Source organism: Anomaloglossus baeobatrachus, unplaced genomic scaffold (genome assembly GCF_048569485.1).
Source record: "Anomaloglossus baeobatrachus isolate aAnoBae1 unplaced genomic scaffold, aAnoBae1.hap1 Scaffold_304, whole genome shotgun sequence".
NCBI classification, from domain to species: Eukaryota; Metazoa; Chordata; class Amphibia; order Anura; family Aromobatidae; genus Anomaloglossus; species Anomaloglossus baeobatrachus.
Window position 1 is genome coordinate 65,849 of NW_027442463.1, and position 16,236 is coordinate 82,084.

A 16,236-nucleotide genomic window follows, 5' to 3' on the forward strand; every position below is an offset into this window, starting at 1 on the left:
CCTCCTCAGTGTCCCATGCATGTTGCCCCCTCCTCACAGTGTCCCATGCATACTGCCCTCTCCTCACAATGTCCCATGCATGCTGCCCCCTCCTCACAGTGTCCCATGCATGCTGCCCCCTCCTCACAGTGTCACATGCATGCTGCCCCCTCCTCACAATGTCCCATGCATGCTGCCCCCTCCTCACAATGTCCCATGCATGCTGCCCCCTCCTCACAATGTCCCATGCATGCTGCCCCCTCCTCACAATGTCCCATGCATGCTGCTCCCTCCTCACAATGTCCCATGCATACTGCCCTCTCCTCACAGTGTCCCATGCATACTGCCCTCTCCTCACAATGTCCCATGCATGCTGCCCCCTCCTCACAATGTCCCATGCATGCTGCCCCCTCCTCACAATGTCCCATGCATGCTGACCCCTCCTCACAATGTCCCATGCATGCTGCCCCCTCCTGCCAGTGTCCCGTGCATGCTGCCCCTCTCCATGAGCTCCTAATGCTGCCTTCCTCTTTTCCATAATGACACCTCCATGCTGCCCCACTCATCATACTAAGACCACCACACTAGCGCTTATGCTGAGACCCACACACACACACACACACACACACACACACTCACACACACACACTACCCCACTCTTGATATTGACTCCCCCTACATTGTTCCACTCCATACTGAGCCCACACATGCTGCCCCTTCTCCATAATGAGCTCCCAATGCTGCCCCCCTCTTATTCTGAGTCCTTACACTCCCCCCCATCGATATTGTCATTGCTCTATCCCTCAACCCTTGTCCTCTGTCTCTAGCATTGGCCCCTCTCTCCCATTCCCCCAGCAGCAGCCTCTCCCCCAGCATCAGCCTCTCTCCCCCCAGCCTCCCCCAGCATCAGCCTCTCTCCCCCCAGCCTCCCTCAGCATCAGCCTCCCTGCTCCCAGCTTACCCCAGCATCAGCCTCTCTCCTCCCAGCCTCCCCCAGCATCAGCCTCTCTCCTCCCAGCCTCCCCCAGCATCAGCCTCTCTCCCCCCAGCCTCCCTCAGCATCAGCCTCCCTCCTCCCAGCTTCCCCCAGCATCAGCCTCCCTCCTCCCAGCCTCCCCCAGCATCAGCCTCCCTTCTCCCAGCCTCCCCCAGCATCAGCCTCCCTCAGCATCAGCCTCCCTCCTCATCAGCCTCCCTCCTCCAAGCCTCCCCCAGCATCAGCCTCCCTCCTCCCAGCCTCCCTCAGCATCAGCCTCCCTCCTCCAAGCCTCCCCCAGCATCAGCCTCCCTCCTCCCAGCCTCCCCCAGCATCAGCCTTCCTCCTCCCAGCCTCCCCCAGCATCAGCCTTCCTCCTCCCAGCCTCCCCCAGCATCAGCCTCCCTCCTCCCTTAGCATCAGCCTCCCTCCTCCCAGCCTCCCCCAGCATCAGCCTCCCTCCTCCCAGCCTCCCCCAGCATCAGCCTCCCTTCTCCCAGCCTCCCCAGCATCAGCCTCCCTCAGCATTAGCCTCCCTCCTCATCAGCCTCCCTCCTCCAAGCCTCCCCCAGCATCAGCCTCCCTCCTCCCAGCCTCCCTCAGCATCAGCCTCCCTCCTCCAAGCCTCACCTTCCCCCTCCCAGCATCCCTCAGCATCAGCCTCTCTCCTCCCAGCCTCAGCCTCCCTCCTCCCAGCCTCCCTCAGCCTCCCTCCTTTCAGCCTCCTCCAGCCTCAGCCTCCCTCCTCCCAGCCTCCCCCAGCCTCAGCCTCCCTCCTCCCAGCCTCCCCCAGCCTCAGCCTCCCTCCTCCCAGCCTCCCCCAGCCTCAGCCTCCCTCCTCCCAACCTCCCCAAGCATCAGCCTCCCTCCTCCCAACCTCCCCCAGCATCAGCCTCCCTCCTCCCAGCCTCCCCCAGCATCAGCCTCCCTCCTCCCAGCCTCCCCCAGCATCAGCCTTCCTCCTCCCAGCCTCCTCCAGCATCAGCCTTCCTCCTCCCAGCCTCCCCCAGCATCAGCCTCCCTCCTCCCTCAGCATCAGCCTCCCTCCTCAAAGCCTCCCTCAGCATCAGCTTCCCTCCTCCAAGCCTCACCCTCCCAGCTTCCCCCAGCATCAGCCTCCCTCCTCCCAGCCTCCCTCAGCATCAGCCGCCCTCCTCCAAGCCTCACCTTCCCCCTCCCAGCCTCCCCCAGCATTAGCCTCTCTCCTCCCAGCCTCCCCCAGCATCAGCCTCCCCCAGCCTCAGCCTCCCTCCTCCCAGCCTCCCCCAGCCTCAGCCTCCCTCCTCCCTCAGCCTCCCTCCTCCAAGTCTCCCTCAGCATCAGCTTCCCTCCTCCAAACCTCCCCCTCCCCCTCCCAGCCTCCCCCAGCATCAGCCTCCCTCAGCATCAGCCTCCCTCAGCATCAGCCTCCCCCTCCCAGCCTCCCCCAGAATCAGCCTCTCTTCTCCCAGCCTCCCCCCAGCTTCAGCCTCTCTCTCCCCCCAGCCTCTCTCTCCCCCCAGCCTCAGCCTCTCTCCCCCCAGCCTCAGCCTCTCTTCCCAGCCTCAGCCTCTCTCTCTTCCCAGCCTCCCCCCAGCCTAAGCCTCTCTCTCTTCCCAGCCTCAGCCTCTCTCTCTCTTCCCAGACTCCCCCCAGCCTCAGCCTCTTTCTCTTCCCAGTCTCTCTTCCCAGCCTCCCCCCAGCCTCAGCCTCTCTCTCTTCCCAGCCTCCCCCCAGCCTCGGCCTCTCTCTTCCCAGCCTCTGTTAGAGAAGCCATTTTGTATCTTTTTTAGTATAGTTCAAAGTTCATTATAATATGTGAAGTTCATTATATTCTTGCACATATGGGTATTTGATCAAGTTATGCAATCTTGGAATGAGTAATTGATGTTCTATTCCACATCTGCTATTTGCTATGATTATCATTAAGGCCCTAGAATTGTTATTCTTTTATTGTTTATACGGTCATCTTGACATATGCAGTTTGTTTGACAAGGTCTGATTGATTACATCTCTTAGCACTTTTGATTACATATCTCTTTGGCCTTGAAACATTAATCCTTTCCTTATGTGATGATATCATGCTTATATCCTAAAATGACTATATTTGGTATAATCTAAAGTTGTATAATCATATCACGTGTCTCATATTGCGTAATCAGCTTGAAGGGTATAAGAAACCTTCAAATTCAATAAAGGATCAGAGCTATTTGATTCACTATAGACTTCTGTGTCTGTCTTGGTGTTTTAAGCTTGCTCTCACAACCGGCCGATCCATCATCTACCTGAGAAGGTATAGAGCAGACGGCTCTAACAGCTTGGAGGCACCCCAGCGAGCGCTGCTCACGCATTTTCCCCTTTATCACCTTCCAGGACTGAACATATTTCTCTCCCCTCGCTTTGAACTGACACTTCAATCCCGGGTAAGTTGAGCCTTTGTTCTCAATCTGTTGTCTCTTCCAAGAGGGGGTAGGAGGCACGGATCAGTCCTAGGGGGTCAGCAACAGGAAAATAATCATTCCTCAGGTAGTTTATGTTGTTTGTTTTGTCTGTTTGTTTTTGTCCGTTTATCTGTTTTTGTCCGTTTAATTTGTTTGTATGTTTAAGTTTTGATTAAGTACTATACTTACATTAATGCTATTTCTTCTAATGCTTATCTTCAATTCGCCCTCCTTGACCTTTGCTTGCTTTATTGCTCTATTGGGATCCCGTCTAATAATCGCTGTATTACTGTAAGCTGCTAACTTTTATCTTTTTGATGTGTATATAGTCCCTTTCTCTGTTTTGCTGTGATACAGAAAACAGAGGAAGGAGGGGGTAGACTGGAGTGGAGTGAGTGAGGATACGAAGACCTGCGTGCTTTCATGTGAAAATCCATGCTGCTGAAACTACAGCCTTATGTGCAGTTACGAGATTCATTCATGTATTGGGAATGACGTGTATAGATTGTGTAGGCAGTATTTCACTTTTCTTGGATGTAAATAAACTGTTGCCAGAAATAAGTACTGAATTTATATATTTGTTGTCCACACCGCCAATAGTTGATGACAGTGGTTGGGCATTAACATACACACACCAAGGAGGCAAAAGGTATATAACTGTAAGGATTAATGCACATTTTTGCCCAACGGAGGAAAGTTCAGGACTTGGTTTGTCTCAGATATATCTTAAACAGTCTAGTCTTGAGGAAGAAACAGTATTAATCTGTCCGACGGCATTTTATAATTTTAACGTCTCTACTATATATATTGACAACGCTTGTTTTTCATCTTTGATGCTTAAGGATACTGCTGTAGGATTGCATTTGAATGAATTATCGGCACTAGATGACTTGTGAAAATTGTCTTTGTTCAGTTACATTGTTAAAGAGAGAAACGACACAAGGAGGGTGGGTGTTGGAGAGAGTTCATCTGTCACCAATTCCAGCATATAGCTATACAAAGAGAGGAAAGGTATATAGGGTGATACCCCTTCATGTTGTTCCCCACCCACATGCGATTGGTAAGAGCTGGAGTTATATAGCACGGAGTAGATGGTATATACCGTGTACTCGGATACAAGTTACTCATAATTACAGGTATAGAGAAGGTGGTGTGGATTCAGGAATAGAAGTGTCGGCATCAGATGATTCTGATGCATGAGGAATATATAGCTATTGTGATTGGAATTGTGTTGTATTTGTTTGTGTGTCTTTACTTGCTTAGACAATGGTATACTAGAACTCAAATAGAAAAGAAAGAAAAAGCTGGTTTGATTACCTTGAAAGATAGGGGTTCACCGTTGACTGCTAGCAGGTAAATACTGAATTCAAGGGTAAAGGAATTAGTAGCTAGCGTAAGTGAATTAGTAGCTAGCGGACATAAGTCAACAGCTCGAACTGCTAGCCAAGGGATCGCTACCCTTTGGGCGGTTCAGTGTATAGTGTGCGGTGGAGGGTCGCTACCTTTTAACTAACACACTATGGGAACCAGTCTTACCAGACATTCTACTAAGTCAGACAGTATTGATCAAAGATTCAAGATGATTGACTTGGTAAGAATGGAGAATGGAGAAAAAGCAGTTAAGAACAGTGCTAAGATATTGAAGAAGGCGGGGATGCCTAAATCAGGTTGTTTGGATTATCATCGATGGAGGCAGTTTGCCCGAGAAAATGACCAATGGGTTCAGAAGCACGGGTACCATGCTCAAGTAGCAGCATGGCTCCGGACTTCTGAGCGCCATCATCCCCTTATGAATGACGATGACGAAGAGTATAAAATAAAACGTAGAATGAACAATGTTCAAGTTGGGACACACAGTCATGGGATTGCAGCATCACCATCTGCACCATCACAAGCAACAACCAGCCGAGACACTAGCACTGCCAGTGTAAGCACAGTATGCTATACACCTCCCCCTCACACACAACCAGCACCTCAATATTCAGCAGATTACGTACATTATCCCAACTATGCAGGATCACCTCCTGAATATAGTACACAATATCCTGGACTGCCAGAGGATTCATCCTCATTTGGTAGCCCTCGTTCTTGCAGTTCTCCCACACCACAAGGAAATGTTACTCGTGAAGTGATTCAGAGCCCAACCTCTGAAGTACATGACACCTCCCTTCAAGCCTCAGGAGGTTTTGACATATCACAGTCTCCCCTTCAGTTGCAACTATCACCCTCACCACAAAGGCACATCTCTATTCATCCACCAATACACATACAAAATCCACCAATGCGCATACAAACCAGAAGTCAAACTAGGATGCAAAGTGAAATGCAGGAGACAGCTTCTGTCCCCAATAGTGGAAACACTACATCAGTACAGTATAACGCCATTACACCAGGAACTAAGCCAGTCTGTATTGATCCTCCACATTCGTGGGTGTGTAAAGAGTGTGCTACAATGAATGACTCAAGAGATAAGAAATGTAGGGTGTGTGGAGCAGATAGAGCATGGAAACCAGGACAGACAGGTCAAACTACCATATTGCCAGTAACCACACAGTATACTAGGGGAAAGGAGGAAGACACCACACCAACAGAAATAACTGAATGGTTTAAACCTTGGTCTAAAGTTGAGCAACTAAGCATAGTGGCTTCTTTCCCTGATGTTTATAAAAATCCAATAGGCTACCAGAAGGCTATGAGGTCGATAGCCCAGAGCTTTGATGCAACTTGGAGTGACTTGTATGGTCTGTGTGTGCTGTCTGCTGGTGGCCCATTTGCATTTAAAGTAAAAGAACTTGCAGGAGATGGTGTAGATGGTTTGCCAGAAAATATGCGTACTAAGAAATCAGGGACGGATTTTATGGCAAGATTCGACATGGTAATTAAGAGACTTACGGATGAGTTGTGCTCAGAATTGCCTGAGGTGTTACAAATGCAGGATGAGACCGTAGATAAATACCATGCCCGATGTGTGGCAGCCTTTACAGATCATGATTATGATCTAAAGAATCCTAGGGAATTGAAGTTTCTTAAAGCCATGTTCTTGAAGGGGTTGAGAGAGGATCTCAGGTCAGAAGTAGTAAAAACACGAGTTGAATGTCTGTATGCGCCCTTAGAACAATCATTGCCTATAATAAGGGCTACAGAGGACCAGATGTTGCAAAAGAAACAGAAGAAACAACAAAAACCATCCCCTGTAATGGTTAACATACACCCAGGAGCATTTGATAATGCGATAAAAAGATCAGCAGAAGGGCTACGGGCAGAGCGTAGAGAGAACAGGGGGCCAGACATTGAGGACCGTAAAGGGCAAGGGCTGTGTTATGGGTGTGGGAAGAGAGGGCACTATAAACGAGACTGTCGTAATATAAGGAGAGAAGGTCAGCAACGAGGATCACAGAGAAGGGAAGAACAGACCCAGGTCAGGACAATGAGAACAAATGACTGGGAAAGAAATTCGGATTAGGAAATAGGCAGCCCCCAAGGGAAGCAGGTAATCGTGGTTAAATCTGTAGACGGCCCTTCAGCCACTGCACAGTTAACCCTTCCCACTGGCCAAAACATAGATTGTATAATAGATACGGGGGCAAGCCGTACGGTAATTAGAAAACTAGAAATGCCAGAACAGTTCATGACAGAAAAAACAATCATGGGAATGGGAGCAGGAGGGAAACTTAACCCGTTAAAGGAAACTAAACCATTGCAAATAAGGATAGCTCACACTAATAATAATAATAATAATAATTTTATTCATTTATATAGCGCTATTAATTCCACAGCGCTTTTACATACATTTGCAACACTGTCCCCATTGGGGCTCACAATCTAGAGTCCCTATCTGTATGTCTTTGGAGTGTGGGAGGAAACCGGAGTACCCGGAGGAAACCCACGCAAACACGGGGAGAACATACAAACTCCTTGCAGATGGTGTCCTTGGTGGGATTTGAACCCAGGACCCCAGCGCTGCAAGGCTGCAGTGCTAACCACTGAGCCACCGTGCCGCCCGCTACTGATCTTTGTGCACGATTACTAGTCTCCGAAAGCTGTCCTGTAAATTTGATAGGGGCTGACATACTGAATGCTATGCAGGCAATCATTAAATTTGGAAAGAATGGAATCACTGTTACAGGGCCAATGTCGGAACCTATGCTTGCTGTAATGATGTCTTTAATCCAAATAGATGAAAACAAGATGGATGTGGACCTTGATGAGCAAGCAAGGGAGATGTTACAAGAAGTGCCATCCGAGTTATGGGTAAAAGATAAAACTGATGTTGGTTTATTGAAAGTAACTCCTTTGAAAATTAAATTGAAACCAGGAGTAACACCGGTATGTATTAGACAATATCCCCTGAGCAAAGAGCAGAATGAAGCCATTTCAAAACAGGTAGATGATTATGTAAAGGTGGGAGTTATAAGAAAATGCCGATCCCCTTATAATACACCACTTTTTCCGGTAAAGAAAAAACAATTACCTGGTCAACCTGTTGTGTATAGAATGGTTCATGATTTGCGAGAAATAAACAAACAAATGATCATTGATACACCCATAGTACCTAATCCACATACCCTGCTTAACCAGATTCCAAAAGAAGCAAAAATCTTTACTGTAATTGACTTGAGCAATGCATTCTTTTCAGTGCCAATCGATGAGGAAAGCCAGCTGCTGTTTGCATTCACACACGGAGGCAGCCAATACTGTTGGACCAGATTGCCTCAAGGGGGGGCCACATCCCCATCCATGTTCTCGGAAGCAATGGCTGCAATCCTCCTCTCTTGGCACCCTGAGAATGAGCATGTTCAATTGATTCAGTATGTTGATGATTTACTGTTATGTGCTCCGGACAAACAGACCTGTCTACAAGAAACACTATCTTTGTTGAAATTTTCGTACAGTGAAGGATGTAAGGTGGCAAAAGAAAAAATACAGGTTGCCAAAGAGAAGGTAATTTTCTTGGGCCACTGTATTTCTGCACAATCAAAACACATTACATCAGATAGGAAAAAAGCAATCAGTGAAGCAAAAGAGCCCTCCTCAGAACGCTCTTTAAGGACATTCCTAGGACTGGTCAGCTATTGTCGAGAGTGGATTCCCTCAGCATCTGAAAAAATGCAGCCACTATTTGATGTGTTGGCAGCATGCAACAAAGGACAACCTTATCAGCTCACTCCTGAAGCAAAAGAGGGGTTTGAGATGCTGAGGAAAGACATTCTCTCTGCACCGGCTCTGGGAATCCCAAACTATGATCTCCCATTCTGTTTGTTCTGTTATGAACTGGGGGGGCATGCAAAAGGAGTATTAACACAGAAACATGGAGGGAAACACAGACCATTGGGCTATTACTCTACCCATCTTGACACTGTGATAAAAGGTGCTCCCTCATGTATCAGGGCAGTGGCTGCCTGTGCCATATTAAAAGAAAAAGTTGCTGATTTGGTATTGGATAATGCCTTAGAAATCCAGGCACCACACTCTGTACAGGAACTGTTACTACAAGCACGTACAAAACATTTGTCAATGAGCAGACTGACAAAATATGAGGTAGCCTTGCTTGCACCTCCAAACATCACTATTAAAAGGTGTACACTGTTAAATCCAGCTACCCTGTTGCCAGAAATAGATGATGATTACCCAGCTGAGAATGGGCACAATTGCTTTGAGCTGATGGACATGGAAACCCAGCCCTTGGTAAATGTCCAAGAGACACCAATTGATAATGCGGACCTGGAACTTTATGTTGATGGGTCTCGATTTTATCAAGATGGAGTACCACATACTGGTTACGCTGTAGTGAGCCAGCATGAGGTTCTCAAAAGTGAAGCACTACCAGCTAGGATGTCTGCACAGGAGGCTGAATTAAAAGCTTTGGCAGAAGCATGCATTCTCTCAGAGGATCTTGGTGTGAACATTTTTACTGACAGCCGTTACGCTTTTGGGGTATGTCATGACTATGGCCCAATATGGAAAAGCAGACAGTTTGTGGGTGCCTCGGGTAAGCCCATCAAAAATTCAGATCTAATAGCTCAACTCTTTAGGGCACTAGAGCTGCCAAACAAGGTGGCTGTAATGAAGGTACAAGCTCACACCAAAGAGCGTACCAAAGAAGCTGAAGGGAACAGCCGTGCAGATGCAGCAGCTAAAGCAGCTGCTTTGCTTCCCCTCCCGGCAGAAATATACACAGTGCTAGTGTTCTCCGGGAGGGTAGAGCCTAAACTTTTATCCCAACTACAAAAACAGGTCTCCAGGCAGGAGAAAGAAGAATGGACACGAGCAGGAGCCCAGGAGAAGGATGGTCTATGGGTAGAGGGTACAAAGTGCTGCCTTCCTAAAGCACTGTACTCAATGATGTGCGGTCTTTCCCATGGACCAACCCACCAATCAAAAGACGCAATGGCAGATCAGGTAAGACAACACTGGGTGGCACCAGGGTTCCACTATGCTGCTGCTAGATACGTACAGGGTTGCATGGTCTGCGCATGTCACAATGTGGGGAAAACTGTGAAGGTACCAATGAAATGTACACCAAGACCATTGTATCCCTTTCAGAGACTGCAAATAGACTTCATTCAGCTTCCAAGGGTAGGCACCTATGAGTATGTGCTAGTCTGTGTGGACATATTCTCGTCCTGGCCAGAAGCCTGGCCCACAGCCAAGGCTACTGCGCGAACAGTTGCAAAGAAACTGATCTCTGAGGTGGTATGCAGGTATGGAGTACCAGAGGTCATAGAAAGTGACAGAGGCAGTCACTTCACCTCACAGGTCTGTCAAGAGGTTATGCAAGCTCTAAGAATAGAGCAGGCCTTTCATGATCCTTATCATCCACAGAGCAGTGGAAAAGTTGAAAGGTTAAATGGAACCCTAAAATAAAAAATCCAGAAGGCCATGGCAGAAACGGGAAAGCCATGGACAGAATGCCTTCCATTAGCATTGTACTCAGTCAGAGTCACCCCAAACAAAAAGACTGGGTTGAGTCCATATGAGGTGTTGTTTGGAGGACCACCAAAAACTGGTTTATATTTTCCTCAACAACTGCAGGCATTGCATTCTGACATGACAACATATGTACAATCTTTGCAAAATGTATTGCATCAAATTCATAAGCGTGTTTTCAGTTCCATTCCAGATCCCTCCTCCTTGGAAGGTACACATTCCCTTAAGCCAGGAGATTGGGTGGTAATCCGGAAGCACGTGAGGAAAAGCTTGGATCCTAGATTTGAGGGACCATACCCAGTCCAACTCACTACCCCAACTTCAGTAAAAGTCGAGGGGAAAGACATTTGGATCCATGCATCCCACTGCAAGAGGGTTTACAAAGATTAAAGAAATGACATTAGGGAAGTATTGCATATTGCTTCTCTTTCTATGTGTTTTCCTTTCAGGAATAAGTAGTGATGATACCCCTAAGGTATGGGAAAAGGCTGTAATACAGCAAAAAGAAGTAATGAAACAAAGTGACTCACAGTGGGATGAGCCACTTAAACAATGGGATAATAAATTTGTAATGTATCATGATTATATATCAAGAGCTCGTAATCTGTCAAACTGTTGGTTATGCTCGCATGCACCTATTGCAGCAAAAACAATGCCTTATTTTGTAACCCCCATATCAGAAGATGAATTAATGGGTTCAAGGTGTTGGAGGATGCATGCCTTAGCATTAAATGATCATCAAAGTAAAACTTCTGCACCTTTACCTATAACAGGGTGGACAAAACAACCCTGGTTTCAGGTAAATTTGTCAAAATCAGAAAGCAAAGGTAAAAATAAAGATGAAATTTTTGAATTTACAGATAATGATGGGTCCTGGATGAGTAGAGAAACAACTCAAAGGGATCTGGGGCAGGTACCCAATCAAATGTTAAAAGTTAGTTTTGAAATAAGGGGTTATGCCCCAAACCAAAATCCGTATTGTACCAGACCTCCTTGTATATCCCTACAAAGGTACATACATGAAACAAACTGGACCAGAGCCTATAGATTCAAAAATGGTGACACTGATACCTGTGCAAATCGCAGTGCAATACACATGAGTGAAGAAGTTGAAGAAGGGCAATTGGGTGATGGAGCAGCAGAGATGTCAATAGCTAATGATAGAGAACCATACTGTGTGCCCTTTCAATTTTATAGAATAGTTACCACTGACTTAGAAGATTCTTGGTGTTTATATGATGAGACCTTGCGATTTGTATCAGTAGTAATGGCGTTACTAAGTGAATATCAGTTTGAACTTCCAAAAGGGATTTACATTGTTTGTGGGGAAAAAGCTTATAGATGGATTCCAAAGGGGGCGGAGGGAACTTGTACATTGGCTAGATTGGAACCTGCAACATGGGTATGGAGTGAGAATGATTTCCCATACAAAAACATTCCTCAACACATGCTTGCAAAACGTGATACTGACACAGAATCCAGCAAACAGACACAGAAGCATTTGTTTAGTACACCATGGTACATGCAAGCAGGAATGGTACTGACAGGTCCATTAGGAGTAATGTTGGGGAACATGAGAAATGCCCAAATGATTCAAGAACTAGGAGATATTTTTGATAATGTGACTGATCTATTATTTGATGCCATAAATATAGAATCAGCCTACACCAAGCAGCTCATCATCATTACCAATCAACACTCGATGGTACTTGATTATCTCACTGCTTCTAGTGGAGGTTTCTGTCAGGTGGTGGGACCTTCATGTTGTCACTTCATAAACCCTGAAGGACTGATGCAGGTTACACATGATATAAACCAAGCAGAAAAACTTAAAAAGGGATTTAAGGAAGCCAATGCATTGAGTGAACTACCCTTCCCTGAATGGCTTTCCTGGTTAAACCCACTGAATTTATTCAAAGGTGTGGGTGGATGGATCACAGGGATAATACATTATGTCATTCAAGGAGCGTTTATAATATTAGTAATTGCAGTATTGGTAAAATTATTTGTAATGCTTGTAAAGAAAATTCTAGGAGCTAATTGTAGCTGTTTTTCAGGAACATACCAACCCCAAAAGAGAGAAGCTATTGATACTGAATCCCTCCAAACTCAAGTAATGATGACCATAACAACCACAAAGAGATGCAGATGTATGATATGTGACAAAGATACCCTGGCAGACTTAACCAACTGTGTCTACTGTGGAAGTCCTATGGAAACGTTTGACCACAAGATGCAAGAACATCAGCATGAAAAGAACTTTAACACCATACACCATAAAGTGTGTGATATATAAACACACTACAAGAACTATACATTTATGTAATGAATAAACTGGTAGAACATACATATATGATATTATACTACATATATAGCCTTAAGTATATATTCCCCTCTAGGAACAGTAGATAGGATGGGTATAGGGACATGTAGGCCGATCCCACAGAGCACGTTTGAATGGCAGGTCCCCATGATGCGCGTAGGGAAAGCCTTGTGTATTGTGAAAGTAGGACAAGCCTCTGCGGTCTACCCTATAGGAAGGGACAGATGAGATAGAACATAATTAATCAAAAGAGGGGAATTGTTAGAGAAGCCATTTTGTATCTTTTTTAGTATAGTTCAAAGTTCATTATAATATGTGAAGTTCATTATATTCTTGCACATATGGGTATTTGATCAAGTTATGCAATCTTGGAATGAGTAATTGATGTTCTATTCCACATCTGCTATTTGCTATGATTATCATTAAGGCCCTAGAATTGTTATTCTTTTATTGTTTATACGGTCATCTTGACATATGCAGTTTGTTTGACAAGGTCTGATTGATTACATCTCTTAGCACTTTTGATTACATATCTCTTTGGCCTTGAAACATTAATCCTTTCCTTATGTGATGATATCATGCTTATATCCTAAAATGACTATATTTGGTATAATCTAAAGTTGTATAATCATATCACGTGTCTCATATTGCGTAATCAGCTTGAAGGGTATAAGAAACCTTCAAATTCAATAAAGGATCAGAGCTATTTGATTCACTATAGACTTCTGTGTCTGTCTTGGTGTTTTAAGCTTGCTCTCACAACCGGCCGATCCATCATCTACCTGAGAAGGTATAGAGCAGATGGCTCTAACACCTCCCCCCAGTCTCAGTCTCTCTCTCTTCCCAGCCTCAGCCTCTCTCTCTCTTCCCAGCCTCCCCTCAGCCTCTCTCTTCCCAGCCTCTCTCTCTTCCCAGCCTCAGCCTCTCTCTCTCTTCCCAGCCTCCCCCCAGCCTCTCTCTCTTCCCAGCCTCCCCCCAGCCTCTCTCTCTTCCCAGCCTCCCTCTCTTTCCAACCTCCCCCAGCCTCAGCCTCTCTCCCCCCAGCCTCCCCTTGCATGATTACAGTGGACAAAAAGAGGCATCGCAATTCGCAACGATCATCAACTAACCTGTAAGGTGCCCATACATTCTAGGCTCTGCCTTACCGGCTCCGGTGCCCGCCGCCCTGCTCTGGCTGGCTCCTCTTCTGGCTTGCTCCAGCTGCAGACGCGTCCTCCTCCGCGGCGTGTGTCATCTGCAGCATTGGACGCTGCAGCACGGGGCAGTGAGCTGATTGTCGCGCCCGCGCGCCTCTGACCCCGGAAGTGCAGGCCATGGAACTTCCGGGGTTAGTCAGCTCACTATGCCTGGCGCCCGCCATGTATTTAAATAGACAGCAGAAGTGCGCCTCTCCTCCCTCCCAACCCCCCCCCCCCCCCGGAACAAAGCCGAGTGTAACGGAGGGAGGGACGGGGGGCGGGGATGTAAAAGAAAAAAAAAAAATTATATATATATATTTATTTTTTTTTTTTGCTGGCAGAAAGTGCCGCCCCCCGCAACGTGCCGCCCTAGGCACGGGACCACGGGTGCCTAGTGGCAAATATGGCCCTGGTCATGCACCTGGTTTTTCAACTGCTGCAGCAAACTACACAAGAGGATGCCTGGTCTGTGCTCAATGCAACCCCGGAAAAACAGAGAAGACACCCCGAAAGTGTACACCCAAGCCTCTGTACCCCTTCCAATGCATACAGATAGATCATATCCAGATGCCTCACTCAGGAGGATTCGAATGCGTTGTGGTGTTGATAGATATCTTCTCCGGATGGCCAGAAGCTTTTCCCGTCAAGAACCAATCGGCAAAGACAACTGTGAAGAAACGTCTCCCTGAGTGTGCAGATATGGGCTCCCGAAGACCATAGAAAGTGACCAGGGGCCTGCCTTCACTGCTAACTTGACCAAAGAGATATGGCAGGCCTTGGGTACTGAATTGTCTCTACACACCCGTATCATCCTCAGAGTAGTGGGAAGGTTGAAAGGGGTTAAATGGGACACTGAAAGATAAAATGCTTAAAGGGACGCTGTCACCAGTTTTTTTACTATTAAACTAAAAGGTGTCACCTCCTGCAGCTCCTGGGCTGCATTCTATGAAGGTGCACCTTGTGCCCCGACTCCCCTTGCAGACCCCAATAATAACTTTATAAAAGCTGACCGCCACGTATGCAAATTACCTCATCTAATCGGGTGGGCGTCCTCTTTGTTGGCTCCTGTCCCCCTCCTGCCGCTGTTCGCCATCCTCCTTTCTTGATTGACGTGATGGCGCCTCCATCATCCTCCTCCTTGTTATTTCAAATCTCGCACATGTGCAGTTATCTCCGCTCACGCAGGCACAGTTCGCTCTGCCATATCGCGGGCAGAGCAGAAAACATAGCTGCGTGCGCCGATGAGCTAAATGCGCAGGTGCGAGATTATGGTCGGGTATGAGGATGACGCTGATGAGGTCATGCACAGCGCCGACCATAATCTCACTTCTGCGCGAGAGAGGGGATTTGTTGATACCTTCCTCCACAAAACAAAATGATACGAAGATTCAGTATGCTACTAGCAATTCTTCAGACCGAATACGTAATATAATTCAGAAACATTGGAAGATACTGAAAATAGATGGAGACATAGGAAGATTGATTGGGGATGGTGCAAAATGCACTTACAGAAGAGACAGATCTTTACAGGTTAGTCCATAGCCATTTCCAATCACCTAGACCCACTACATGGCTCACATCGGGAACAACGGGATCCTTTAGATGTCACGGCTGGGTGGCATGCCCGGTGATTTGTATGGGCAAGACCTATTCCAGTCAAGTTACAAGAAGAACCTACAAAATGTGGTCCTTTATCAACTGCTGTACTATAGGGTACACTCAGGCAACACTACAGATCTGGTTTTTATGGAGATTGAGACCATAAAACCTCCTCCTAGAGGGGTGAATTGGAATTATCGTACCCTACTCCAACGGGAATCCTTTTGGATTTTTTTTCTTTGAAAACCAAAACCCCAATGGGTTTGAATGAAATTCTAAACTATGGGTGTTTTCTTTAATAGGGCATGGGATGTTTTGCACAGCGCAGCCCCTTTTTTCAGCGCTCTTTTTTTCTGGGGGAGTCTTTTTCACTTCAGCACCATTTTTGGGCGGAAGTGATTATGACGGCGCCCTCAGTAGTCTTATTAAGGGCGGAAGTGACAATAGTCACTGCTAATTTATCTTACAATGCGGTCCCTTTATTCAGCGCTGTCTGTTTCCGGGGGAGGCATTATCACTGCAGTCCCACTTTTGGGTGGAAGTAATCATGGCAGCGCCCTCAGCATTCTTACTGAGGGCAGAAGTGACAACAGTGGCTTCCTCCACAACGTTACATGCAGATCCCGGAGATCGATTGGCATGGGATGTAAATTGTGTTTGATATGTATGTATGATTTGTGATGAAACGCGTCGGGAGGAATAACACTAGTGACGACTGCAAACAGTGAAGTGGCGAAGTGTGTGGCAGCTATAGTGTGCGCCCCATGGACGTTCTCCTCACAGCTGTTTGTCTGAACACATCGGTGGGATTGTTCCTTGACTATATATTCTGCG

At 46.8% G+C, this 16,236-nt stretch overlaps 1 protein-coding gene across 1 annotated transcript in view; it reads right to left on the reverse strand.

The window, feature by feature from the left end:
* The window catches only part of LOC142268483 (tyrosinase-like), a 114,861-nt gene that overhangs the window by 36,613 nt on the left and 62,012 nt on the right, over positions 1 to 16,236 (reverse strand). The gene's annotated exons all lie outside the window — the stretch shown is intronic.